The sequence below is a fragment of the Chiloscyllium plagiosum genome, chromosome 33, assembly GCF_004010195.1.
Source record: "Chiloscyllium plagiosum isolate BGI_BamShark_2017 chromosome 33, ASM401019v2, whole genome shotgun sequence".
Lineage (NCBI taxonomy): Eukaryota > Metazoa > Chordata > Chondrichthyes > Orectolobiformes > Hemiscylliidae > Chiloscyllium > Chiloscyllium plagiosum.
Genome location: NC_057742.1, coordinates 21,202,352 through 21,209,034, shown reverse-complemented (window position 1 = coordinate 21,209,034; position 6,683 = coordinate 21,202,352). Strand labels below are relative to the sequence as shown.

Sequence of the window (6,683 nt, the reverse complement as noted above, 5' to 3'; positions counted from 1 at the left end):
CTCCAATTTTGGTGTCATCTGCAAACTTACTAACTGTACCTCTTATGCTCGCATCCAAATCATTTATGTAAATGACAAAAAGTAGAGGACCCAGCACCGATCCTTGTGGCACTCCACTGGTCACAGGCCTCCAGTATGAAAAACAACCCTCCACCACCACCCTCTGTCTTCTACCTTTAAGCCAATTCTGTATCCAAATGGCTAGTTCTCCCTGTATTCTATGAGATCTAACCTTGCTAATCAGTCTCCCATGGGGAACCTTGTCGAACACCTTACTGAAGTCCATATAGATCACATCTACTGCTCTGCCCTCAATCTTCTTTGTTACTTCTTCAAAAAACTCAATCAAGTTTGAGAGACATGATTTCCCACGCACAAAGCCATGTTGACTATCAGTCCTTGCCTTTCCAAATACATGTACGTCCTGTCCCTCAGGATTCCCTCGAACAACTTGCCCACCACTGAGGTCAGACTCACCGGTCTATGGTTCCCTGGCTTGTCTTTACCGCCCTTAAGATTTATTATGGAAATTGCCCATGTAAACCTGTCACACCCTACTTACAGCTGCCCACCACTAGTGGCATGATAAAGCTGCAGTTTTCTGCTGTGTGATTTCTTAAACTATTCTGCACAGAACCCCTTGTTCCCACCAACTATGTATCTCTATTTCATACAAATTAGTATATATTTTTATTGCAAAAATGGTAAAATGTAACATTCAACCATATTTTAAAAATTGACTTCAAAATTAACACTGGGTAAAATCTGAAAACCATATAGACATGGTCATGATATAGGGACAGCATGAGAAATCACTACTTATAAACTGGCAAAGCACCATAATTTGAGTTGATTTCTGAATAATTTAGTGAAAGTGCATTGTACCTGTTATGTTTGAAGGTATTGGCCAAGCTGTCTATCACTAAAAACAACTTCATATTGCAGTATATAGTCTTCCCTGTGTACTTCACGATTGCATTTCACCTTGAAATGTTTCTCCTCCAAAAAGGTGCTGAAGTAGTACTTAATTTTTTTCTTGTTTTGTCTAGTCTCCTCAATTATATGTTACCACACATTTTTTTCAAGTTACCTGGATTGATTTGTCTATTTGAAGCAACAGGAGTTCTCAATTACATTTTAGCGGCAAATATTATTGGTTCTACATATTTTTACATAATTGTACATATAATTAAAAATTTAATCTGAAAATAAACTATTGATCAAAAACTAGGTAGATGTATATCTAAGATATGACTGTATATTTTTACTTCTAACATACATTTATGAACCTGTAAACATCTGTTTTATAATCAGACCATTTGTCTACTAAAAAACACATACCTACACCCAACCTATTACATTAATGGAGTACACCTACAATTCAATGCTATAAGGTCTGTATTTACAATATAATCTTGAATTTACTATTTAGGATATGGCATGGCTTTAAATCAGTAACAATTAAAGTTAAGATCATTAAAACTTCAAAGACAGAAGCAGCTATAGGAATAGGCCTTTCAATTCTTTGAGCTTTGTCTATCATTCAATAAAATCATGGTTGATCATGTAACACAACTCCATTTTCCTGCACCATCCCTATATCCTTTAATCCCCTTAGTGGGGCTAGGTTAGCTCACTCAGCTGGACACCGGAATTGCGATGCAGAATGAGGCCAATAGTATATGTTGAATTCCTACACCAGCTGATGTTACCCTGAAGAGCTCTCTTTCTCAACCTCTCCCCTGACCTGAGATGTGGTGACCCTCAGATTAAACCAGCACCATTCATCTCTCTCTAATGAGACAGTAGCCCTCTAGTCTGGAGGGGCTATGGCAACTTTTTTAAAAAATTCCCTTAGTTTCCAGAAATGTATCAATTTCTGTCCTGAATATACTCGATAATTGAACAACTCTGGAGTACAAAATTTCAAAGATAGACAACACTTTGAGCAAAGGTATTTCTCCTCATCTCCATTCTAAATAGCCAAATCCTTAGTCCAAGGATCTTAATTCACCGCCATGGAAAACCTTGCTCCAGAATCCACCATACAATATCCCCTGAGAATTTTGTATATTTCAGCTAGATTACCTCTCAATCTCGTACATTCTGGGGAATCTAGGCTTTGTCTACTGAAAGGTCAAATTATTAATATAAATTTGTCCAAGGATGTGTAGGTTTGGTGGATTAGCCATGGGAAATGCAGGGTTACAAGGATATGGTAGTCATGATTTGGAGGTGCCGGTGTTTGAATGGGGCGTACAAAGTTCAAAATCACACAACACCAGGTTATAGTCCAACAGGTTTATTTGGAAGAACTAGTTTTTGGACCGCTGCTCCTTCATCAGGTGATTGTATCCCTTAATCAGGGATAGGGTAGGTGGACGAGTCTGGATGAGATGCTCTTTGGACAATCAGTGGAGATTTGTTCGGCCGAATGGCCTGTTTCCACACTGTAGGGATTCTATAATTGTATGAAATTTAAACCTTTAATTCTTGTTGTCATTAAAGTCAAAACTAAATGAACAGAATTCTTTTACCTCATTTAGAGTTATTCTGAATTAGTGAATGAATAGGTACATTAACTGTGTCCCATGTTCATAAACAACTCCCTATGTGATTTAACAATAGAGGATGATATACTTGTACTATGTTTGAACACTTCAAACGTATTTAATTATATTTCCATAACCTGTACGGAATAAGTTTCACAATTACGAGTTAGACCTCACAAGTGCTAAAGAAGCATCTCAGCTTTTACTTTCCAGTGTTCCTGTCATGTTTACAAGCATTCACAGAAACATTCAACTCTTATAATTACTGGCTCTACTGAGTCTAGTTAACCCTATTTTTTTTGTAGATGCACTGAATATATAATTCAAAAAACATACATGCGCACTTAAATAAAAAGACTTGCATTCACATAGCGCCTATAACGTTTCCAGGATGTCCCAATCGTCTCATAGCTAATCAAGTACATTAGAAGTGTAATCACTGTTGTACTGTATGAATTTATTTTTTTTAAAGTGCACAAGTACGTGTATGGTCATGTCCATTTAAGTCCTGTCTCTATGCATATGTAAACTACAGTTGCTTTGAATGAGAGTCTAGTCTCAGTCGCACTAGGATCCAGGAGAAAGCCACTACACAAAAGGCCTGGCTACGTTGCGTTTCCTGCGCGTTATTTCCCATTTCCCTAATAACTGTCATTTTAGCCCAAAACGTCGGATCCGGAAAGTGTTACAAACAGGAAACGTTCCCCCGTTAGATATTTTCTCTCTCTCTCTTTCTTTCTCTCTCTCTCTCTGTCTCTGTTGGAGAAAACCCGTTAGTTGCTCCTGTCATTCAGCAGCTGCAGCTTTGCGCTGGGGAGGAGTGGGAGAAGGAAGCTGACTTACATTGTTACCCGTTTGCAGTTCTGTTTGTTTCCTTGTTGCCGTCTATGTTTCCCCGTCTGTGATGTGCCGCAATACTGGGTTTCACCAGCTACACATGTCACATCGTCTTAAAACCACCGACAGTCATGCTGCAGGCGGAGCTTCTGCACAATACCCGAGTGTACATTCAATGTTGATGTCGCCTTTGTGTGTGTGTGTGTGAACTCGCAACCTCCCGCTATATATTTATTTATCTTATTTTTTTAAAAAAGCTCATTATCAGGTAATGCAAAATAATTTTACCAATCTATTAACACAAGTTGTTACTCTGACAAGGTCATTATGCCTTCCATTCAAACCCTCTCAGATTCCAGGCAGTTCCGGGAAACATTCTAAACGCAGTGATTATCACTTTAGACAATTAGACTGAAACAAACTCCCCTCCGCAGTCATAAAATGAACATGCAGTATTGTTACTGTAATGATTATATTAAACAATTATAAGCCACTTCTATTTGTGTCTTTCCTTGCCTACCTTCTCTCTTGTTCCATTCTGATTTGTAGTTTATACCATGACAAAAAAAACCCTACAGCACCAACTCAAATTCCTAATTCGTTTAGGAAGTGGGAATAGTTGCTCCTGATTGGATGAATGCAATCCCATAGCCAGTGGAAGCTGAGAATTTTGGAGATTGACAGCCACATCATCGTGGCGACCAGGTCAAACATACGCTTTTTTTGAAGAGTCAGAAATGAATGGGTGAGCCATAACATTGGGGTCTAATTATTTCTTTAAGACGTGTTCAAAAGCTGAATAAAAATATTTTGTCAATCTCACTGTTCCATTGCTTTTATAAGTATATTAGGATGTAAATATTGCTAATATAAATGCGTTGATCTAAGATATTAAAGATATATTCATTAATAAATGCACTCACACATCAAACATTGCCGGTAATGCCTTGGAATGTTGTGTATCACACTAATCTAATTTTAATGCTTGCTGATTCGGGAATAAAGTCGCCATTGGAACACAGGGCAGCTCCCTCATTTGACAGAGACGACTGGTGGTGGTTTAATCTGAGGGTCACCACACTCAAATGAGAGGAGGAGCTGAGAAGGCAACAACCTTTAATGGTAACCTCAGCCAGTGAGGGAATTTAACACATACGGCTGACATCGCTCTGTGTTGCAAACCAACTGTCCAGCCAACTGAGCTCTTGCAGTGGCACCCGAATAAAATTCTAAAGGCAGAATCTTTTCACATCCTGAAATGATGTGGGCATGACAGGAGAATTGGGTGAATTGCATGGGCAGTCAAGTGAGGCCTTTCTCAAGTCACATTTGCTAATTAAGTTCCAGCCATGGAGATGAGATTCTCACCAGCGAGTGGCAGGAGGTCTAATAATGGAGTTTATCACTCGTTATCACCTTTATTATTATACTATTGCAGCTCACTAATATGCACTCTCCCCTCCTAGCACACACCAGATAGAACCTATACACCAAGGATTCCAGGCATGAAAGTCAGAATGGGTACAACCAGACTTCCATCTTGGGCATCCATCACCAATGTGCCCCTACATCTGCAGGCTTTGGCATCCAACAAATGCCTGCCTTTCTGCACCATCATAGCACAGCCCTGTTCCACTTCAAGAACACTTCTTATTTCAAAGCTGCACTTTGGGTGCACAAGGGTCCCTCAAAGATTCTGCCAGTACCAGGGACCCCCAGTTATCCCAGCAGTGGTGAGTACCTCCATACAAGGTAATTGGGAGATTTGTGCTAGTATCAGAAGAGAAAGATGAGGTGGAGTGTGATAGGAATTAATGAGGCGAGTTTAGGGCAAAAGCGTGAGTCTGAGATATGTCTTTGCAGAATTTCCATGGAGTGCCAAATTAAACAGACAGCCTGATACATGAGTAAAATCCACAGAACCTAAAGACAATATCATTTTTTAGAATTATTATTTGGAAACACAAAATACTCTAAAGGCAAAATTATGCTGCAGGCACATTATCCAAAAAGATGCAACAGCTCTTGATTTCTTCAAACAAAATATTGCATTATGCAACCATAATTGTCCAAAGCTAGAAAGGTCACAAGGAATGACCCTATTGTTACATTTTGTAAGGTGGGTTTCTCCCTTTCATTTGAGTTGAAAGGATATGGCAAACGTTGATGGAGGAGTAGGTAAAGACAATGACTGCAGATGCTGGAAACCCAGATTCTGGATCAGTGGTGCTGGAAAAGCACAGCAGATCAGGCAGCATCCGAGGAGCAGTAAAATCGATGTTTCGGGCAAAAGCCCTTCCTCAGGAATACAGGCAGAGTGCCTGAAGGGTGGAGAGATAAATGAGAGGAGGGTGGGGGTGGGGAGAAAGTAACATAGAATACAATAGGTGAGTGGGGGAGGGGATGAAGGTGATAGGTCAGGAAGGAGAGTGGAGTGGATAGGTGGAAAAGAAGATAGGCAGGTAAGACAAGTCATGGGGACAGTGCTGAGCTGGAAGTCTGGAGGTGGGGGAAGGGGAAATGAGGAAACTGTTGAAGTCCATATTGATGCCCTGGGGTTGAAGTGTTCCGAGGCGGAAGATGAGGCGTTCTTCCTCCAGGCATCTGGTGGTGAGGGAATGGCGGTGAAGGAGGCCCAGGATCTCCATATCCTCGGCAGAGTGGGAGGGGGAGTTGAAATGTTGGGCCACAGGGTGGTGTGGTTGATTGGTGCGGGTGTCCCAGGGATGTTCCCTAAAGCGCTCTGCGAGTAGGTGCCCAGTCTCCCCAATGTAGAGGAGACCGCATCAGGAACAACGGATACAATAAATGATATTAGTGGGTGTGCAGGTAAACCTTTGATGGATGTGGAAGGCTCCTTTAGGGCCTTGGATGGAGGTGAGGGAGGAGGTGTGGGCGCAGCTTTTACAATTCCTGCAGTGGCGGGGAAGGTGCCGGGATGGGAGGGTGGGTTGTTGGGGGGCGTGGACCTGACCAGGTAGTCACGGAGGGAACGGTCTTTGCGGAAGGTGGAAAGGGATGGGGAGGGAAATATATCCCTGGTGTGGGGTCCGTTTGGAGGTGGCAGAAATATCGCGGATAATTTGGTTTATGCGAAGGTTGGTAGGGTGGAAGGTGAGCACCAGGGTTGGAGGGTGGGGTCTGAGGGCGGAGGTGCGAGATGTGGACGAGATGCTTTGGAGGGCATCTTTAACCACGTGGGAAGGGAAATTGTGGTCTCTAAAAAAGGAGGCCATCTGGTGTGTTCTGTGGTGGAACTGGTCCTCCTGGGAGCAGATACGGTAGAGGCGGAGG

At 41.7% G+C, this 6,683-nt stretch overlaps 1 protein-coding gene across 2 annotated transcripts in view; it reads right to left on the bottom strand.

The window, feature by feature from the left end:
• LOC122539931 (neurabin-2-like) overlaps positions 1 to 3,996 on the bottom strand; it is a 219,993-nt gene extending 215,997 nt beyond the window's left edge. The window contains exon 1 of one of the 2 annotated variants that reach the window (XM_043675131.1): positions 3,910 to 3,996. The gene's annotated coding sequence lies outside the window, so the exon portion shown is untranslated. Of the gene's footprint in view, positions 1 to 3,395; positions 3,601 to 3,909 lie in introns of those variants that run through there. The other variant, XM_043675130.1, reaches the window with a different exon arrangement.
• Positions 3,997 to 6,683: the final 2,687 nt, after the last annotated feature.